The sequence below is a fragment of the Cherax quadricarinatus genome, chromosome 26 (assembly GCF_038502225.1).
Source record: "Cherax quadricarinatus isolate ZL_2023a chromosome 26, ASM3850222v1, whole genome shotgun sequence".
In the NCBI taxonomy this organism is placed as follows: Eukaryota; Metazoa; Arthropoda; class Malacostraca; order Decapoda; family Parastacidae; genus Cherax; species Cherax quadricarinatus.
This window is the reverse complement of record NC_091317.1, coordinates 34,038,112-34,061,135: the sequence shown is the minus strand read 5'-3', so window position 1 is coordinate 34,061,135 and position 23,024 is coordinate 34,038,112. Positions and strand designations below refer to the sequence as shown.

The following is a 23,024-nucleotide window of genomic DNA, read 5'->3' as shown; positions in this document are numbered from 1 at the left end:
GTTGTGGGTCACATCCTAGTTGGTGTTAGTATACAATAAAACCTCTACATTTTGTAAAAAAAAAAAAAAAAAAAAAAAAAAACGTACAGACATTACTTACATGTTGGATTCGGACAAAATGGAAAGTCTAAAATTCCAGATTTTGTCCATAGCAATGTCTGGGTGTCTTCTGAAGTATCAGACCAAGTTCGATGAGTCCAGCACTTGTCTGGTATGGGCCAGAGCAGCCACAACCATGAATTGCCTATTTTTATTGTTCCCCAAGCCACAGACTGCCCATATCAGTTTTTTATTTGCACCCACCCATACATACACTTGTCATTCAGGCTCAAAATTTCCTATGGTTTTAGTGTGTTTTGTGTGATTTTCCTAACATATTAAGTAAAGTGCAATTAACAATGGCCTCTAAAGAAAGTAGCAATGCCAAGAAGAAATGTGTGGTTCTCCGTGTTAAGAAGAAACGAACTAATAAAGAAGGCCGAGTCTGGCATCTCAGTGGCACCACATCTCGGCTATCTACATTATTTTCACTGGTTGAGCTTTGAAGCTCCTCTGATTCATCACAAAAGTTATTAAGTCCCTTATCAATCACACTAATTTACATCTCTCCACCATGGAAAGTTAGGTAAAATTACTGAAAATTTTATACATACTATACAATTACTACATAGTACTATACTGTAATGCTACAGGTTACAATACTAATAATGTTAAGTGTCTGGTTATCTTCTGGATCCGTGGACTACATTCACTAGTTCAGAAAACAACTGGACGATTGTGAAAAATTAATTTCATAATTCATAAGTTTTGGACAATTAGCAATACTGTTCACTCCCACTAACCCTTATTAATCTGTTAATGAGATTGTTCTCTGTACTGCTGATAGGGATGGGTTTTGAAACGAGCCAAGGGAGGATAACAGCTCTTAGCCTATAAGAATGAAGTGTAAAAAACATGTAACATTGTACAAAAATTAATTCCTGGTTATGTGCATTTTTCATTTTGTTTCAGAAAACTTACACACACACACACACACACACACAACACACACAACACACACAACACACACAACACACACAACACACACAACACACACAACACACACAACACACACAACACACACAACACACACAACACACACAACACACACACACACACACACACACAGTAGTACCAGAAACTGATTTTGTTTCAAATTGTTATACAAAATATACAATAATTCAGAAACTCCTTTAGCATGCACAGCATTTCAGGATGTCATTCTTGGTTAACTCTTCATAATGTATATATATATATATATATATATATATATATATATATATATATATATATATATATATATATATATATATATATATATATATATATACCCGGTGGCCTGGTGGCTTAAGCTCCCACTTCACACACGGAGGGCCCGGGTTCGATTCCCGGCAGGTGGAAACATTGACACGTTTCCTTACACCTGTTGTCCTGTTCACCTAGCAGTAAATAGGTACCTGGGTGTTAGTCGACTGGTGTGGGTCGCATCCTGGGAGACAAGATTAAGGACCCCAATGGAAATAAGACAGACAGTCTTCGATGACGCACTGACTTTCTTGGGTTATCCTGGGTGGCTAACCCTCCGGGGTTAAAAATCCGAACGAAATCTTATATCGCCATTATTATTTAGATTTTTCAACTCAATGGCCATTTCCTTCCAAGGTAGGGATACTTAAAAAAAAAAAAACATTCATTCATTAACATTCACAATCAGATTACACATCCAAATGCAACATCCCCATCCCTCCTCCAGAATGCAGGCACTGTCCTCCCTTCCCATCATCATCATAAAAACAAGTGGTAAACCCGTGTGGGTCATACAGTGTTACTGTATGCTGGTACAGATTTTGTTCACATTACTAACCCAGAATAATCCATAGTGTATGTCATCAAGGACTGTCAGTCTTATTTCTACTGGGGTCCTTTAATCTTTCCCAGAATGCAACCCACAAGTCAACAAACACCCAGGTACCCAAGTTTATTCAGGTACAAGTACAAATAAAAACAGTTACATAAATTATCATATATAGCAGCATGTGTGGACTACCTTGGATTAACCCCAAAAATCAAAGCGACGTATTTCATTGGGGTACTTGCTGCTAGGTGAATTTTTTAATTTGAATTTGCTTTGAAGCCCCTGAGTTATTACAGTTTGTGCATATGCTGGGCTGTCACAGTCTAATTCAGCTAAGAATAGAAAATATAACCAAAATCACCAATTGTGGGTGGGTGTGAGAGACTTGCCTAGTAAATAAATGAGTAAGTTTATTCAGGCACAGGTACACGTAAGTGCAATTATATTCTTTTTTTATTGTATTATTAACACACTGTCCAATTCCCACCAAGGCAGGGTGGCCCGAAAAAGAAACTTTCACCATCATTCACTCCATCACTGTCTTGCCAGAAGGGTGTTTTACACTTCAGTTTTTAAAGTGCAACATTAACACCCCTCCTTCAGAGTGCAGGCACTGTACTTCCCATCTCCAGGACTGCCGGTTTCCCTGAATCCCTTCATAAATGTTACTTTACTCACACTCCAACGTCACGTCAAGTATTAAAAACAAATTGTCTCCATTCACTCCTATCAAACACGCTCACACATGCCCGCTGGAAGTCCAAGCCCCTCACACACAAAACCTCCTTTACCCCCTCCCTCCAACCTTTCCTAGGCCAACCCCTACCATGCCTTCCTTCCACTACAGACTGATACACTCTTGAAGTCATTTTGTTTCGCTCCATTCTCTCTACATGTCCGAACCACCTCAACAACCCTTCCTCAGCCCTCTGGACAACAGTTTTGGCAATCCCGCACCTCCTCCTAACTTCCAAACTATGAATTCTCTGCATTATATTCACACCACACATTGCCCTCAGACATGACATCTCCACTGCCTCTAGCCTTCTCCTCGCTGCAACATTCATCACCCATGCTTCACACCCATATAAGAGCGTTGGTAAAACTATACTCTCATACATTCCCCTCTTTGCCTCCAAGGACAAAGTTCTTTGTCTCCACAGACTCCTAAGTGCACCACTCACCCTTTTCCCCTCATCAATTCTATGATTCACTTCATCTTTCATAGACCCATCCGCTGACACGTCCACTCCCAAATATCAAACATTCACCTCCTCCATACTCTCTCCCTCCAATCTGATATCCAATCTTTCATCACCTAATCTTTCTGTTATCCTCATAACCTTACTCTTTCCTGTATTCACTTTCAATTTTCTTCTTTTACATACCCTACCAAATTCATCCACCAACCTTCGCAATTTATCTTCAGAATCTCCCAAGAGCACAGTGTCATCAGCAAAGAGCAGCTGTGACAACTCCCACTTTGTGTGTGATTCTTTATCTTTTAACTCCACACCTCTTGCCAAGACCCTCACATTTACTTCTCTTACAATCCCATCTATAAATATATTGAACAACCACGGTGACATCACACATCCTTGTCTAAGGCCTACTTTTACTGGGAAATAATCTCCCTCTTTCCTACATACCCTAACTCGAGCCTCACTATCCTCGTAAAAACTCTTCACTGCTTTCAGTAACCTACCTCCTATACCATACATCTGCAACATCTGCCACATTGCCCCCCTATCCAACCTGTCATACGCCTTTTCCAAATCCATAAATGCCACAAAAACCACTTCACCCTTATCTAAATACTGTTCACTTGTATGTTTCACTGTAAACACCTGGTCCACACACCCCCTACCTTTCCTAAAGCCTCCTTGTTCATCTGCTATCCTATTCTCCGTCTTACTCTTAATTCTTTCAATAATAACTACCACACACTTTACCAGGTATACTCAACAGACTTATCCCCCTATAATTTTTGCACTCTCTTTTGTTCCCTTCGCCTTTATACAAAGGAACTATGCATGCTCTCTGCCAATCCCTAGGTACCTTACCCTCTTCCATACATTTATTAAATAATTGCACCAACCTCTCCAAAACTATATCCCCACCTGCTTTTAACATTTCTATCTTTATCCCATAAATCCCAGCTGCCTTACCCCCTCTCATTTTACCTACTGCCTCACGAACTTCCCCCCCACTCACAACTGGCTCTTCCTCACTCCTACAAGATGTTATTCCTCCTTGCCCTATACACGAAATCACAGCTTCCCTATCTTCATCAAAATTCAACAATTCCTCAAAATATTCCCTCCATCTTCCCAATACCTCTAACTTTCCATTTAATAACTCTCCTCTCCTATTTTTAACTGAAATCCATTTGTTCTCTAGGTTTCCTTAACTTGTTAATCTCACTCCTAAACTTTTTCTTATTTTCAATAAAATTTGTTGATAACATCTCACCCACTCTCTCATTTGCTCTCTTTTTACATTGCTTCACCACTTTCTTAACCCCTCTCTTTTTCTCCATATACTCTTCCCTCCTTGCATCACTTCTACTTTGTAAAAACTTCTCATATGCTAACTTTTTCTCCCTTGCTAATCTCTTTACATCATCATTCCACCAATCGCTCCTCTTCCCTCCCGCACCCACTTTCCTGTAACCACAAACTTCTGCTGAACACTAACACTACATTTTTAAACCTACCCCACACCTCTTCGACCCCATTGCCTATGCTCTCATTAGCCCATCTATCTGTAGTTTACCTGGAGAGAGTTCCGGGGGTCAACGCCCCTGCGGCCCGGTCTGTGACCAGGCCTCCTCCAATAGTTGTTTATATCTTACTCTAACTGCCTCCTCTTTTAGTTTATAAACCTTCACCTCTCTCTTACCTGATGCTTCTGTTCTCCTTGTATCCCATCTACCATTTACTCTCAGTGTAGCTACAACTAAAAAGTCATCTGATATATCTGTGGCCCCTCTATAAACATGTACATCCTGAAGTCTACTCAACAGTCTTTTATCTACCAATACATAATCCAACAAACTACTGTCATTTCACCCTACATCATATCTTGTATACTTATTTATCCTCTTTTTCTTAAAATATGTATTACCTATAACTAAACCCCTTTCTATACAAAGTTCAATCAAAGGGCTCCCATTATCATTTACACCTGGCACCCCAAACTTACCTACCACACCCTCTCTAAAAGTTTCTCCTACTTTAGCATTCAGGTCCCCTACCACAATTACTCTCACTTGGTTCAAAGGTTCCTATACATTCACTTAACATCTCCCAAAATCTCTCTCTCTCTCCTCTACATTCCTCTCTTCTCCAGGTGCATACACGCTTATTATGACCCACTTTTCACATCCAACCTTTACTTTAATCCACATAATCCTTGAATTTACACGTTCATATTCCTTTTTCTTCTTCCATAACTGATCCTTCAACATTATTGCTACCACTTCCTTAGCTCTAACTCTGATACTCCAGATTTAATCCCATTTATTTCTCCCCACCGAAACTCCCCTACCCCCTTCAGCTTTGTTTTGCTTAGGGCCAGGACATCCAACTTCTTTTCATTCATAACATCAGCAATCATCTGTTTCTTGTCATCCGCACTACATCCACACACATTCAAGCATCCCAATTTTATAAAGTTTTTCTTCTTCTCTTTTTTAGTAAATGTTTACAGGAGAAGGGGTTACTAGCCCATTGCTCCCGGCATTTTAGTTGCCTCATACGACACGCACGGCTTACGGAGGAAAGATTCTTTTCCACTTCCCCACGGACAACAGAAGAAATAAAGAAGAACAAGAGCTATTTAGAAAAAGGAGAAAAAGCCTAGATGTATGTATATATATATATATATATGCATGTGCGTGTCTGTGAAGTGTGACCAAACTGTAAGTAGGAGTAGCAAGATATCCCTGTTATCTAGCGTGTTTATGAGACTGAAAAAGACACCAGCCATCCTACCATCATGTAAAACAGTTACAGGTTTCTGTTTCACAGTCATCTGGCAGGACAGTAGTACTTCCCTGGGTGGTTGCTGTCTACCAACCTACTACCTACCTATAGTGTACCTATATAGTGTAAATTACGAACTATTTCTTTGTGCAGTGTACAAAATGTAGTTTACACGTATGTAATAAAATACGTATTTAGCACCAAAGAATGTCACCAGCATGCTATACATTTCGGGAGGATTAATCCTAATGTTTGCAGGCCACTTAAGACTAGTCATAGGTTACTGAGTGGCACAATTTAAAGTATGCATAAAAAGTAGCAAAAATAGTACAATTTTAAGTATGAATTAATACTTTTAAACTAATCCAGTGATCTTAAGTTTATATGGATTTCCTACTAAGTTCCAAACTGGCTCTGTTATTTCAGGCTATGGCAAAATTACAAGAAATGGTCTAGAAACAGGAGGTAGTTGGACGAGTTGGCTTTGTTTGGTACAGCAGTGTTGCTACAGTTAAGTTAGAGATAAGGAGATTTTTAATTGTAGATCTAAACTGATTGGCAGACAGGGGTCCTTTCAATTGTTCAGTCAATGAATTCCGGATATTGGAACCTTTTATGTACAGGATGAGGAGGGCACAGGGGTATCGAAGAGTTTTTTGTGTTTTGTATTGTGCATGTGTGTTCTGTTGTAGATATCAAGAAGTTTGAGGTTTATGTTGGAGTTTAATGTTCTATACTATATATAAAATAAAAACAGTAATATGAATGCATATTGGGGTCCTTGTAATATCTTATTATTTAAATCTTAAAAGTCAGAACAACTAAGTAACTCAACTGTAAGAAAATCAGTTACAATAAAAGGAGATACAATAGGAATAAAGTAGAGCAAGTTATTTGCATTAACATTAAAGAGAGGATCAGCTTACAACAACAATAATAATAATAATATTTATTTCAACATAATACATCTGTACAAAGAGTGACATTTGGGTGCACATGCCGAAAGCCCCTATACAGTGGACCCTCGCCTAACGATATTAATCCGTTCCTGAGAGTTCAACGTTAGGCGAAATTTTCGTTAGGCGAATTAATTTTTCCCATAAGAAATACTAATGGGAATCAAATTAATCCGTTCCTGACACCCCAAAGTATGAAAAAAATTTTTTTTACCACATGAAATATTAATTTTAATACACACAAACTGAAGAGATGTACAATACATGACACTTACCTTTATTGAAGATCTGGTGATGACTGATGGGATGGGAGGAGGGGAGTGTGTGGATGGTCTTAGTGTTTAGAAGGGGAATCCCCTTCCATTACGACTTGAGGTGTCAAGTCCTTTTCTGGGGTTACTTCCCTTCTTTTAATGCCACTAGGACCAGCTGAGAGTCACTGGAACTCTGTCACACAATATATCTGTCCATAGAGGCCTGTACCTCTCGTTCCTTTATGACTTTCCTAAAATGGTTCACAACATTGTTAGTGTAATAGTCACCAGCACGGCTTGCAATAGCTGTGTCAGGGTGATTTTCATCAAAAAAGGTTTGCACTTCAAGCCACACTGCACACGTTTCCTTAATCTTTGAAGTAGGCAACTTCAATTTCTCTCTCCCCTCCTCCAAAGCAGTTTCCTCAGGTCTGGCTTCTTGCTGTTGAAGTTGATCTAGCAGCTCATCAGTGGTTAGTTCATCATAGTCCTCCTCCACCAACTCTTCCACATCCTCCCCACTAACCTCACCAATATGAGCACTAGTTCCAGGCATTTTTTCCTGTTCACCTGGGTGTTAGTCAACTGTTGTGGGTCGCATCCTGGGGTACAAGATTAAGGACCCCAATGGAAATAAGTTAGACAGTCCTCGATGATGCACTGACTTTCTTGGGTTATCCTGGGTGGCGAACCCTCTGGGGTTAATCATTTCTCGGTAATTGTTTCATGTTAAGCCATACCAACAACACACTCTCCACATCTTCGAGTAATGATAGAATGATAAATTCTCACTACAGGCAGCACACTCCACCAATATTCAAAACACTCAACCTACTCACCATACAAAACATCCATACTTATTATTGCACCTATTACATACATAGAACACTTAACTCTGATATTAACCCTCCCCTCAAACATCTCCTTGCCAACCTCAACAGAACACATGACCATAACACAAGGCACAGATCACTCTTTGATGTTCCCCGTGTCCACCTCACGCTATGCAAAAACTCAATGCACATAAAAGGCCCTAAAATCTGGAATTCATTACCTGTAAATATAAAAGAAACACTACCTGTTTATAAATTCAAGTCTTTTCTCAAAGATCACTTACTCACCCAAAAACCAAATAAATACTGAATAACTGAACCTTATAAATTGTATATCTTAACCCTTTCAGGGTCCGTCCCGTAGATCTACGGCTTTACGGTGAGTGTCCAAACCGCAGATCTACGCCATGAGCTCAGCTCACTCTGATAAACTGTGAGTGGTACATTTGGGCCTAGATATGAGAGAATACATCTATGTGGTATGTCTGCACCACATAAAACAGATCCTGCAGCACACTGTGTATAATGAGAGAAAAAAACTGAAATCATGATTTTTTCATTAAAACAGCGACTTTGCAGTGTTTTTTTTGTATGTTTTTTATAGTTGTATTTGCGATTTCTTGGTCTCATTTGATAGAATGGAAGACATATTACAGAAATAGAGATGATTTTGATTGGTTTTAGCACTGGAAATGGCTTGAAACGGAGCTCAAAATAGCGGAAATGTTAAATTTTTGCCGATATTCAAGAGTAAACAAATGACCTCACACATCTAATACACGTCAGCTGGTGGGTCTAATATACATTCACAAATATGGTGATGATATTTATACAATTATTACAGTATTGCATAACAGTAAATCTTCTATTTTTTGGTGTGAATAAAAATTCATTATGTGAATAAAAAATAAAAGTGGAATTTATTTGTAAAGCCTCAAAATGTAACTAATGAACAGAGGAAATGTTAGTTTAGTTCCAGGAATACCTACATTGTTTATTCTGGAGCCTATTTTGAAATTGGAATATTTTGAACTTTGTGTTAAATTGGCCAAATTAACAATTTCCGATCACTTTATTTTGTAGTTGAAACAGTTGATTTGGCGATTTCTTGTGCTCAATCGATAGAATAGAAGTAATACTAGTGAAATAGCTAAGAATTTGGTTGATTGGAATAATGTAATTGGCCTAAAATGGGAGTCAAAGTCGGCAAAATCGCCGACTCGTAAATATCGCTGACACATCAAAATTCGCGAGAGCATAATTTCGTCAATTTTCCACCAAATTTCGTACTTTTTGTTTTATTACCTTCACAAAAAGATTCTCTACGATTTCATAAGAAAAAATAACAATTTTTTTTTTTTGAAAATTCTTGGACACTGGTGCGTGACTTCAGATTTTGGCCGTGGACCCTGAAAGGGTTAAATGTTTCTCACAATTATATCACATAAATGTTAAACCTAAAACCCAATCTAACTATTATTTTTTAAATACACTACCTAACAGAATACTCCATTCGACTGAATGTACAGCAATGCATGCAACCATATGACCTGTCTTTGTAATACTCATTTGTGCTTTATAGTTATCTGTTTACAATAATGTTTTATCACTGATTTCATCATTGCTTAGTTAATCTTAAGTTAATTTTAAGCCAGCCCGTAATGCTATGCATATAAGTGGCTTTGGCATGCTGCTCTTATCTGTATTTTTTTGTACCTCTGTATGTTTATCTGGAGAATCTGGAGAGAGTTCCGGGGGTCAACGCCCCCGCGGCCCGGTCTGTGACCAGGCCTTCTTAGGTCAGTGTCCCAGGACGCGACCCACACCAGTCGACTAACACCCAGGTACCCATTTTACTGATGGGGAACATAGACAACAGGTGGAAAGAAACACGTCCAATGTTTCTACTCTGGCTGGGAATCGAACCCAGGCCCTCACCGTGTGAAGCGAGAGCGTTAACCACCAGGCCACCAGAGCCCCCTACTAATAAAATATATAAATAAATAAATAAAATAAATACAGCCGACTGTAGTGCAGCAGCAGCCGACTGTAGTGCAGCAGCAGCCGACTGTAGTGCAGCAGCAGCCGACTGTAGTGCAGCAGCAGCCGACTGTAGTGCAGCAGCAGCCGACTGTAGTGCAGCAGCAGCCGACTGTAGTGCAGCAGCAGCCGACTGTAGTGCAGCAGCAGCCGACTGTAGTGCAGCAGCAGCCGACTGTAGTGCAGCAGCAGCCGACTGTAGTGCAGCAGCAGCCGACTGTAGTGCAGCAGCAGCCGACTGTAGTGCAGCAGCAGCCGACTGTAGTGCAGCAGCAGCCGACTGTAGTGCAGCAGCAGCCGACTGTAGTGCAGCAGCAGCCGACTGTAGTGCAGCAGCAGCAGCCGACTGTAGTGCAGCAGCAGCAGCCGACTGTAGTGCAGCAGCAGCAGCCGACTGTAGTGCAGCAGCAGCAGCCGACTGTAGTGCAGCAGCAGCAGCCGACTGTAGTGCAGCAGCAGCAGCCGACTGTAGTGCAGCAGCAGCAGCCGACTGTAGTGCAGCAGCAGCAGCCGACTGTAGTGCAGCAGCAGCCGCCGACTGTAGTGCAGCAGCAGCCGCCGACTGTAGTGCAGCAGCAGCCGCCGACTGTAGTGCAGCAGCAGCAGCCGACTGTAGTGCAGCAGCAGCCGACTGTAGTGCAGCAGCAGCCGACTGTAGTGCAGCAGCAGCCGACTGTAGTGCAGCAGCAGCCGACTGTAGTGCAGCAGCAGCCGACTGTAGTGCAGCAGCAGCCGACTGTAGTGCAGCAGCAGCCGACTGTAGTGCAGCAGCAGCCGACTGTAGTGCAGCAGCAGCCGACTGTAGTGCAGCAGCAGCCGACTGTAGTGCAGCAGCAGCCGACTGTAGTGCAGCAGCAGCCGACTGTAGTGCAGCAGCAGCCGACTGTAGTGCAGCAGCAGCCGACTGTAGTGCAGCAGCAGCCGACTGTAGTGCAGCAGCAGCAGCTGACTGTAGTGCAGCAGCAGCAGCTGACTGTAGTGCAGCAGCAGCAGCTGACTGTAGTGCAGCAGCAGCAGCAGCTGACTGTAGTGCAGCAGCAGCAGCAGCTGACTGTAGTGCAGCAGCAGCAGCAGCTGACTGTAGTGCAGCAGCAGCAGCTGACTGTAGTGCAGCAGCAGCAGCTGACTGTAGTGCAGCAGCAGCAGCTGACTGTAGTGCAGCAGCAGCAGCTGACTGTAGTGCAGCAGCAGCAGCTGACTGTAGTGCAGCAGCAGCAGCTGACTGTAGTGCAGCAGCAGCAGCTGACTGTAGTGCAGCAGCAGCAGCTGACTGTAGTGCAGCAGCAGCAGCTGACTGTAGTGCAGCAGCAGCAGCTGACTGTAGTGCAGCAGCAGCAGCTGACTGTAGTGCAGCAGCTGACTGTAGTGCAGCAGCAGCAGCAGCTGACTGTAGTGCAGCAGCAGCAGCAGCTGACTGTAGTGCAGCAGCAGCAGCAGCAGCAGCTGACTGTAGTGCAGCAGCAGCAGCAGCAGCTGACTGTAGTGCAGCAGCAGCAGCTGACTGTAGTGCAGCAGCAGCAGCAGCTGACTGTAGTGCAGCAGCAGCAGCAGCAGCTGACTGTAGTGCAGCAGCAGCAGCAGCTGACTGTAGTGCAGCAGCAGCAGCAGCAGCAGCAGCTGACTGTAGTGCAGCAGCAGCTGACTGTAGTGCAGCAGCAGCAGCTGACTGTAGTGCAGCAGCAGCAGCTGACTGTAGTGCAGCAGCAGCAGCTGACTGTAGTGCAGCAGCAGCAGCTGACTGTAGTGCAGCAGCAGCAGCTGACTGTAGTGCAGCAGCAGCAGCTGACTGTAGTGCAGCAGCAGCAGCTGACTGTAGTGCAGCAGCAGCAGCTGACTGTAGTGCAGCAGCAGCAGCTGACTGTAGTGCAGCAGCAGCAGCTGACTGTAGTGCAGCAGCAGCTGTTGTACGATAGTACTTCTCACCCCTTTTTACCACAGGGTTGGCACTAGAAGCTTTCTTGGGGCCCATGGTCACTTATTTTGCAGGTGAAATCACTAAAAACGCTGTGATAATATGAAATGTTCCGATTGTATGCTTGGATGTGACTGCGGAGGCTGGCTTGTAAACACTGCCACCCACGGAACAAATGAGGCTGGCTCAGGCCGCACGTGGAAGCGTCTTGGACGAATCGCGCCGAGCGAGTTTTTTAGCGCTAGGCGAGGCAAAATTTTTGCGTTAAAATGTATCGCTAGGCGGATTTAACGTTATGCGATGCCATCGTTAGGCGAGGGTCCACTGTATATGCAGAGAATTTCGGGCAAACCTAAGATTAATAAGGCAATAACAATATGAGTAATTTCGTATATACAGTCACTTAGGTGAGTGTAAGTGTAAATTTAGGAGTTTACAATGGATACAAGAGAATTGAATATTGTATTAGTTCATGTTATATGGATTTAACAAGTTTAACTGAGAGGAATTACATTTTGATTATTAACCTTAAAAGGACAAACAATTTTTTTAATGTTTGGGAGGATTACAGATGCGTATCGAGATTAAATTAATATTGTTTATGAGGTTTTATACACGTTCCCGACATTGAGAATATGCATGTACAGGGCGGTAATCACTAATCCAGCAATCGGTTATCTGGTTCCATCAGTAATCCGGCACTAATTTCGGATAGCATAATTTCAAATTTCATCGTTATACCGACTCAAACTTCATAACTATACATACTTTTAATGATGCCGGATTAGTGATAGCCTACCTGTATAGTTTTTACACATTCAGCTGATGCTGGAATATGTTAGGGAGATAAAATGTTTTTAACAGTAGTTTTGAAAATGTTGGTCGAGTCAGTAGTTCTGGAGATTTCTGGCATAGCATTCCAGATTTTGGGCCCTTTCAAGTAATATTAAATTTTTGAAGAGATTTTTACCACTCTTTAACTGTCTAGACTTAAGTAGTCTAAGTATCGGGTTAAGCTTGCCCAAAATGCCCCGGCATGATAATGGCTTTCTTTGTACCAATCAAATTATAAAATGTAAACACACATTGTAACCTTTGCAAAGAAATAAATTTTTGTTTGTTGCAACTACCAAGAAAATGCTTCAAGTCAGGTTTTATATTAGAATTTATTGTTCTGTAAATGTAGTATGCACAGTAGTAAGAGTGATTGATTTGTACAGTGAGTAGGTTTAGGTCTTTGAAGACTGGGTAGGGAGGGAGTGTTGTTGTCTAGCAGTGGACTGTGTGATCATTCGTACTGCAGCACTGTTGGATTATTATCGGCTTCGGGCGAGTTGCTGTTGTGGATCCCCAAGCACAAATGGCATAGGTGAGGTAGGGGTAGATTAGTGAATAGTATAGTGTAAGTAGTGCTGTTTGTGGTACATAATAACATACCTTGGAGAGGATGTCAACAGTTTTGGATACTTTGTGTTGTGTGTTGGATATGGGTGTTGAATATCAAGTAGCTGTCAAGGTGCAGACCCAGAAATTTTCCCTCATTATGTTTAGCAGTAAGAGTATTGTTAAGCATAATATTTAGCTGAACCTCACTTGCTCTGCTCCCAAACATAATATATGTACTATAGAAGGTTTTGTCAATGTTAAGTGTAAGTATATTACCAGTCATCCATGTCAATACAGGAATGTTAACAAGAAATTACTCTTCTTTCTATTGCTTCAATCTTTAGATACTTTTTAGCTCTCTGAACTGACACGTGCTAGAAGTTTTAAAAAGTGCAGGCAGCCCATTCCATTCCTTCATTGTTGTACAATAAAAGGGGCTTGAAGCCTGACAACCTACTGTAGGAGTGTAGGTACAGTGGACCCCTAGTCATTGGCCGGTTCTGTTATTGGCCAACTCGGTTATCGGCCGTTTGGGACGCGTCCATCAGCCAGCTGGGGCTGCTCGAGTGTCAGTTTGGCTTTGTCTCTCGGTGGCTGAGGAAGCTTCTGCTTGTACATCCAAACATTTCACTTGTTTTCCATTGTTTTTAGTTTTTTTTTTTTTTTTGCAGTGCAACTGTGAAATAAGTAACCATGGCTCCAAAGAAAGTTCCTGTGGTAAAGAAAGTGAGAAACACCATGGAATTCAAGCATGAAGTGATAGAAAAGTTTGAGAGTGGTATGAAGGTGGTGAACTTGCCAGGATGTACAGCAAGAATAAATCCACAATTACATCCATCATGGCAAAGAAAGAACAAATCAAAGATGCTAATGTTGCAAAAGGAGTAACTTGTCTAACTAAACAAAGGCCACCAATAATGGAAGACATGGAAAAGTTATTATTATTGTGGATTAAGGAAAAAGAATTAGTGGGAGACAGTGTTGTGGAGTCTATTGTTTGAGAAGGCAAGGCAATTGCATGAGGATCTTGCAAAGAAAATGCCTGGAACAAGTCCTGCAGTTTGTGAATTTAGGGCCAGCAAAGGATGGTTTGATAGATTTAAGAAGCGTAGTGGCATACACAGTGTTGTAAGGCTGGTGAGGCTGCAAGTTCTGACAAATGTGCTGCTGAAAAGTATGTTAACGAATTCCAGGACTATGTAAAGGCTGAAGGATTCGAACCCCCAACAAGTGTTCAATTGTGACAAAACAGGCCTGTTCTGGAAGAAAATGCCAAACAGGGCCTACATTTGGGGTAAGACACATGTGCAACATCTGGGTATCTTTATTGTAGACGTTTCGCCATCCAGTGGCTTTATCAATACAAATTCCAGGACATAACTTGAAGACAGTAGAACTATGTACAGAAGATGAGGTAATCAGTCCCTCAACCTAGGAGTAGGTGCGAACAGCACCATAGTCGTGGAGATTCTGAAGCAGAAGAAAGAATCCTGGCGCTTATATAGTAACGTCAGGTGAAGCAGACGAGGGCAAATTCACTGGTGGGCGGGATTCCCCAGTGGAAGTAGGTCCTTCCCAAAGAGATGGGTTAGTTGTAGTAGTAGTTGTTGTAGTTGTGAAGGTTATGTACATGTCCTCAGAATTAAGATTTCTTCTGCTTCAGAATCTCCACGACTATGGTGCTGTTCGCACCTACTCCTAGGTTGAGGGACTGATTACCTCATCTTCTGTACATAGTTCTACTGTCTTCAAGTTATGTCCTGGAATTTGTATTGATAAAGCCACTGGATGGCGAAACGTCTACAATAAAGATACCCAGATGTTGCACATGCGTCTTACTCTCATCTTGTCGGTATTATATACCATTCGTACACAGGGCCTACATTACCCAGAAGGAAAAGGCACTGCCAGGACACAAGCCTATGAAAGACAGGCTTACTCTTTTGTTGTGTGGTAATGCTAGTGGGGACTTCAAAGTGAAGCCTTTACTCGTGTATCACTCAGAAAATCCCAGTGTTCAAGAAAAACAGTGTCATGAAGAATAGATTGTGTGTGATGTGGAAAGCTAATCATAAGGCATGGGTCACAAGGTAAATTTTCAAAGAGTGGGTTAATGATGTGTTTAACCCAAGTGTGAAAAAATACCTCCTGGAAAAGAAATTGCCATGAAAGTGCCTCCTGTTACTGGACAATGCTCCTGCACATCCTCCAGACTTGGAAGACCAAGTGTTAGGGACTTCAATTTTATGAAAGTGAAGTTCTTGCCTCTTAACACCACTCCTCTCCTCCAGCCCATGGACCAGCAGGTTATTTCTAACTTCAAAAAACTCTACACAAAAGCAGTGTTTCAAAAGTGCTTTGAAGTGGCATCAGACACTCAGTTGAATCTAAGACAGTTCTGGAGGAATCACTTCACTATCCTCCATTGCATAAGCCTTATATATAGGTAAGGCTTGGGAGGGAGTGACTTCAGTTGAACTCTGCCTGGAGAAAACTGTGGCCAGATTGTGTCCAAGAGAGGGATTTTGAAGGCCTGATCCTGATCCTGCCAACCCTGTGGCCTCTATTGTGGCACTGGGGAAGTCCCTGGGGTTGGAAGCGAGTGGCGAGGATGTGGAAGAGTTGGAGGAGGACCACAGGGAGAGCTAACCACTGAAGAGCTGCAAGAGCTTCATGTCGAACAGCAACAGATTGCAGCTGAGGAACTTGCTTCAGAGGTGGAGGAAGAGGGAATGAAGGAGGTGCCTTTTTCAGAGATTAAAGAGGTGTGTGCAATGTAGACTAGGGTGCCAGCTTTTGTAGAGAAACACCTCCCTGACAAAGCTGAAACAAGCCATATCTGCAACATGTTTAGTGACAAAAACCCTGTCCCACTTCAGGGAAATCTTAAAGAGATGCCAGAAGCAGAGCACTCTGGACAGTTCTTTTGCGAGACGGGTCCTGTGACTCAAGGTGGTCCTAGTGGCATTAAAAGACAGAAGGTAAGTAACCCCAGAGAAGCTTTGCTACCTAAAGTCTTTATGGAGGGGGATTCCCCTTCCAAACACTAACTTCTTCCTCTAACTTCCAGAAGCAAGCATTAGCCTTCAATAAAGGTATGTAATACTGCACTTACATAATTGTTAAAAAAAAAAAAACTTTTTTTTTTTGTGAATAGTATTTTTGTTTGGAACGGATTAATTGTATTTCCATTAATTCTTATGGGAAATGTTAATTCGATTTTCGGCCAGTGGACCGGGGGTCCACTGCACTACAAAATTGTGTTCACTCCCTCTAGTACCACACTGGTGTTGGTTTTCAGCCTTGACAAACTTGGCAGCAAGTTATTCTGGACACTACTTGGGAGCAATTTTATAAATGTGACAGTAGCCTCAAATTCCAGACACTTTCTTTTTTCAACAAGTCGGCCATCTCCCACCGAGGCAGGGTGACTCAAAAAGAAAATCCCCAAAAAGAAAATGCTTTTAACATTGAACACTTTCACCTCACTCACACATAATCACTGTTTTTGCAGAGGTGCCCAGAATACAACAGTTTAGAAGTGTATACATATAAAAACACACAATATATGCCTCCAAAATGCCAATATCCCAAACCCCTCCTTTAGAGTGCAGGCATTGTACTCCCATTTCCAGGACTCAAGTCCGGTTATATAAAATAACTGGTTTCTTTGAATCACTTCACTAAATATTACCCTGCTCACACTCCAACAGATCGTCAGGTCCCAAGTACCATTTGTCACCATTCACTCCATATACAACAAATATACATATAGAGTACAACAAATTTCCAAGAAAATCTCTAAGACAGTAGGCATACTATCAAAGATAGGGTACTATGTTCCACAATCAGCTCTCCTTGCACTGTATCACTCGCTCATCTACCCTTATCTCACATATGGAATTTGTGCATGGGGGTCAACAACATCAAATCTCCTAAGGCCACTAATAACCCAGCAAAAGGCTGTATCAGAATGATGAATTCCCACTCGTGACAGCATACTCCACCTTTATTCAAAAGTCTAAATTTGCTCATCATAAAGAACATCCATACTTATTCATGTGCCTACTACACAGACCAATACACGCAAACATAAACCCTCCACTCAAACTTCTCCTCACCAACCTTAACAGGGCAGACGACCATAACACAAAACACAGATCTCTTTTTGATGTACCCCATGTCCATATCACACTGTGTAAAAACTATGCACATAAAGGACCCCAAAATCTGGAATTCATTACCAGAACATACTAAAGTAACCAGGCCTGAAAATCAATTTAAGACTTCTAAAAAACCACTTACTCACCAAGGACTAAATAATCAACATTCAATATTTAACATTACCAATAATTCTCCCAATTACTTAAATCTTAAAACTTCAAGACAACATACAGCAAACTGATCATCTTTTGTTATACATTATAATGTGACAAATTTGTACAACTATAATGCTTCAGTATCGATATGTTCAAATTTCATTGTTTCAAATACTCAACTGTACTTCATATTGTAAATGGTTTACTGTAATTTCTAACAATGAGCCTTTCATTGCTTGTTAATTTTAAGTTAATTTTAAGCCTGCCCATAATGCTCTGCATACAAGGGGGCTTTTGGCATGTCCACCCAACTACTATATTTCATTGTACAACTATGTATCATGTCCAAATAAAATATATAAATATGAACTGAATATTCATACAGGAAAGAGTAAGGTTATGAGGATAACAAAAAGATTAGGTGATGAAAGATTGGATATCAGATTGGAGGGAGAGAGTATGGAGGAGGTGAATGTATTCAGATATTGGGAGTGGACGTGTTAGCGGATGGGTCTATGAAAGATGAGGTGAATCATAGAATTGATGAGGGGAAAAGGGTGAGCGGTGCACTTAGGAGTCTGTGGAGACAAAGAACTTCGTCCTTGGAGGCAAAGAGGGGAATGTATGAGAGTATAGTTTTACCAACGCTCTTATATGGGTGTGAAGCATGGGTGATGAATGTTGCAGCGAGGACAAGGCTGGAGGCAGTGGAGATGTCATGTCTGAGGGCAATGTGTGGTGTGAATATAATGCAGAGAATTCGTAGTTTGGAAGTTAGGAGGAGGTGCGGGATTGCCAAAACTGTTGTCCAGAGGGCTGAGGAAGGGTTGATGTGGTTTGGACATGTAGAGAGAATGGAGTGAAACAGAATGACTTCAAGAGTGTATCAGTCTGCAGTGGAAGGAAGGCGGGGTAGGGGGTTGGCCTAGGAAAGGTTGGAGGGAGGGGGTAAAGGAGGTTTTGTGTGCGAGGGGCTTGGACTTCCAGCAGGCATGTGTGAGTGTGTTTGATAGGAGTGAATAGAGACAAATGGTTTTTAATACTTGACATGCTGTTGGAGTGTGAGTAAAGTAACATTTATGAAGGGATTAAGGGAAACCAGCAGGCCAGATTTGAGTCCTGGAGATGGGAAGTACAGTGCCTGCACTCTGAAGGAGGGGTGTTAATGTTGCAGTTTAAAAACTGAAGTGTAAAGCACCCTTCTGGCAAGACAGTGATGGAGTGAATGATGGTTTAAGTTTTTCTTTTTCGGGCCACCCTGCCTTGGTGGGAATTGGCCAGTGTGCTATAAAAAAAAAAATAATAATAATGAACTTCATTTGTTTTACTCTGCCTTCAACATTTAGCATATCCAGTTAATAATAATAATTTTATTTCAATATGATATAATGTTTGTACAATGGAGATTGACATTTGGGTGTACATGTCAAAACCCCTTTATATGCAGTAATTACATGTTGTAATTCATCCTGACCTACATGCTCTCTTGGACCAAGAGGGCCAAGTAGGTTCAAGATGGCTCTCATCATTTTGTTCGGGCTGATTTGTAATCTATCTTTCAGTTGTTTTTTTTCTATTAAGCAGAGTACCATGAAGAACAAGAATAATCTATGACATTGTATGAGAGCTAGATTTAGGGTCTTGCAAGCCTCCTATAATTAAGTTTATTTAGGAACAGTTACACAAGTACAATTACCATACATAATAACAATAACAAGTTTATTTTAGCATGATACATGTTTATACAAAGGAGTGTAACAATTTGGTGAACATGCCGAAAGACACTTTATATGCAGAGCATTTCGGGCAAGCTTAAGACTAACTTAAGATTAATAAGGCAATAACAGTGCTGTAATTTTACATATGGTCATTAGGCGAGTTACAGTGAATACAAGAAAACTGAATATTCAATTAGTTCATGCTATATGGCTTTAGCACGTTCGGTAGAGAATAATTAGTTTTGATATAGTATATAAAAAATACAGTATTACAATTTAGAACAATTTAAAGCAATGAAATTGAAAATTTTAAGTTTGAAGTAAATCAAATAGTTGAGCAGTCATAAATTATTTAAGAATTTTTTGAGTAACTTTTGAGTAACTGGTAGGTATTAAGTAACGTGTCTGTCTGGTTAATTTTGGGTGATGAGGTGATTTCTAAGTAGGGCCTTAAATTGATTTGCAGGCAGGGGCCCTTTAATCCACACCATTTTTGCATAGGGAGAGATGGACACGAGGGATATCGAAGAGCAATTTGTGTCTTGTAATATGCCTGTAAGTTCTGTTGTAGTTATCAAGGAGTAGTTTGAGAGGAGGGTTAATATTTGAGTATAATGTTGTGTGTGTGTGTAGTAGGCACAATAATAAGTGTGGATGTTTTGTATATTAAACAAATTAAGGCTCTTAAAAGATGGTGGAGTGTGCTGTCTAGTGCAAGAGTGGTAAAGAGTAAGAGGAGCTGTTTGAGGTACATAGTACCATATCTTCGAAAGGATGCCTACTGTTTTGGGGGACTTTCTTGGATATCTGTTGTATGTGGGTCTGGAATTTGAGACTGCAGTCAAGGCGGAGACCTAGAAATTTGCCCTCTGTCTTGAAATGGGTGAACCATTTATAAATATGTTTAGCTGTACATTTGAAGCCGTTTCCAAATAGCATCAAGTAGGTTTTGTCTATACTGAGAGTAAATTTGTTAATAGTCATCCAAGTAGATATTTTTAGTAGTTATATAAGTAGTGTCATCTTCAAATAAAATGGGTTTAAGAAGTTTAGATGCATTTGGGATGTCACTAATGTAAATGAGAGAGAAGTGGGCCAAGGACACTTCCCTGTGGTACTCCAATGAGAACAGGTTGTGTAGTGGAGTTAGCACCATTTGTGTATACATACTGGTTTCTATTGCCAAGATAAGATTTTAAGTAATCGAGACAGTGTCCTCTGATCCCATAATATTCAAGTTTTAGATGCAATACGTCATGGTCAACTGTATCAAAAATTTTACATAGGTCTATGAAAAGTCCCAGGGGAATTTCATTTTTTTTGAGTGCCGAATATATTAGTTCAAGCATATGTATAAATGCATCATTAGTACTTTTTCTCGGTCTAAATTCAAACTGACAGGGATTATGTTGTGGGATACTAAGTAGGAGTAGACTTGTGAATTAATTTTTCGAAGAATTTAGATAGTAGAGGCAAGTTTGATATAGGCCAATAGTTGTTCAATTCAGTTGGATCACCTCCTTTGAGGATCGAGGTGACCCTTGCTGTCTTTAGTATGGACGAGAAGGTGGAAGATTCAATGGATTTGCTAAACAGACTTGCAACAATTGGTGACAATACATGAGAAGCTTTTTTATACATGAGTGGTGGTAAGTTATCTAGGTTTTCTGTCTTGTCGTTTAGTGTTCTGATGATGAGCGAGATTTCAGTAGGGATTGTTGGGGGTTAGAAATGTACTTGGGTGGTTACCAGCGAGGTAGTCTTTTGGCTGAAGGTTTGAGTTTGAGATTTTGAATGCTAGTTTTCTTCCTATGATTAAGAAAAAGACATTAAATTTGTTGGGAGTATCTGTTGGCTGGAGGAGAGGTTCTTCTGGTCATATTAAGTTAATAAATTTTTCAAGACAGCTTTTTAGACCCTAGAATTTCAGATAGGGTTTTACAGATCTTTTTCATAACACCTTTTATGTCATGAAATGTTTCTGTAATAGTTTTTTTTAACCTGCTTATTAGATTAGTACTGACAGAGTGTAAATTACCTAGGACAGCCTGAAAAAAAAAAAATCATTAAGTTGATGTGAGTGAGTCAGTGTTCAGACTCAGGAGTGACTTACCCACCAAGAATACCATCAACCACACCCATAAACTCACATATCACAAATTTTGAGCTGAAATTAAGCGGCTGGAAATGAATAATAAGTGAAGCACAGGTGGTTTAATTAGCATATTAAAAATGAAATATGAAGTGGACACCAAGGTTGAACATCCTGTCAAGGTTAACACTACTACCATTTACCACCACAAATACATGACAATAATAACACCAGCTTGTAAAATCAACTTAGTTACTGACAGATACAAGATTCAGTAAAAAAAAAAACAAGTCACTCACCACGGGAATTAACTGCCAAGACTGAAAGGTTCCTCTACGGTGTCTACATCAAAGCTACTACCCAACACACTCCAGGTTATACCTTTGTTTGAGAGTTGAAGTGAGTGATACCATGAGTGAGACACATAAACTGGTAGTGAGATAATGAGAGAGAGTATGAGGTCTTACTGCTGCTGTATCGACGCTTCTCTCTCCTCCCTCATATTATATGCAATATTACTTTACTCCCTCATACTGCTTACTTCTCTTGCATTATTTACCTTCTTAATAATTTAAAAAAATATATTAATGCTATTTTAATGTAACTTTCACTAAATATTGTCTTTATTCTTGCATGGTGAATGAAAAATATGTATCGCCATAACATTTTATTTTATCTAGACGTTAAAATATAAATATGTTTTATTTATAAAAAGAATTATTAGTTCAAAATATATGTATTTTTCTTTAAAAAAACTGGTCATTTATAATTTAATTAAATGACTTGCTAGAAGACGCTGACATACCCAGCCCATGGTGCCACGTTTCTTCCAATATCTTTGTGAATATACAATTAAAAGGAACTAAATGTCTTAAACTAATTAAAATATATATTTTACTACATCATCTTAATAATTTATTATAATCTGCTTCTATGTTTAAGTGGTTTATGGCTAATAATACATATAAAGATGAAAGAATTGACACCGACGCACGCTGCTGCCGAGTCTTGTAGTGTCGTGATGAATCTCACAACTTCAACGTCAACACAGTTTTTCACATATATGATGCTACTATATTAAAAGGTATGCCTCTTTTTCTATCCTAGAGGGGTTATACTAGGTGTATAATGTGTGGAGAGGTGTTACGTAGCCAAGAAGTGAGGTAATATTGTGTTAGAAGGCAGTTAAGACTGCCGGGCTTCATGGCTCTGGGAATTTCTGGATGTAAACAAATGTCAAAGATATTTTCTCCTATATTATTACTAATTATTTGTAAAAAATCCAAGTATATATTACTGTATTATTACTAGTACATAAATTAGTTGTGTTTAGCAGATTTAGTTGCTACAGTGTGTGCAAAATAAAGGCCATTGTGGCTATATGCTGGGGGTCGAATTTTTTATATACATAATTACCCATATATAGGAAACTTTTTGATATAGTTTATCACGGGAGACTAAATTGGAAACTTGGGAACATAGGAGGAATTAAATTTAATCTGGTAAAGTAGATGAATCATGTTGTGAGACATACAAGAAATAAGGAGATCCAATATTGAATGTTTTTTGATCCTGTGTCTCACCTCCACACATCTCTTTATTCTGCCAACCTTTAATATATCATGTTGGTGAGC

At 40.4% G+C, this 23,024-nt stretch overlaps 2 protein-coding genes across 10 annotated transcripts in view; one reads left to right on the top strand and one right to left on the bottom strand.

The window, feature by feature from the left end:
- Window positions 1–21,899, bottom strand: part of LOC128691725 (CLK4-associating serine/arginine rich protein) — a 71,918-nt gene extending 50,019 nt beyond the window's left edge. Inside the window, exon 1 of one of the 2 annotated variants that reach the window (XM_053780624.2) lies at window positions 21,772–21,899. The gene's annotated coding sequence lies outside the window, so the exon portion shown is untranslated. Of the gene's footprint in view, window positions 1–21,689 lie in introns of both variants that reach the window. The other variant, XM_053780623.2, reaches the window with a different exon arrangement.
- Window positions 21,900–22,321: 422 nt separating this feature from the next.
- The window catches only part of LOC128691724 (ATP-dependent helicase brm), a 153,088-nt gene continuing 152,385 nt past the window's right edge, over window positions 22,322–23,024 (top strand). For all 8 annotated transcript variants that reach the window (XM_053780621.2, XM_070088919.1, XM_070088918.1 and 5 more), the window contains exon 1: window positions 22,322–22,474. The gene's annotated coding sequence lies outside the window, so the exon portion shown is untranslated. The remainder of the gene's footprint in view (window positions 22,475–23,024) is intronic.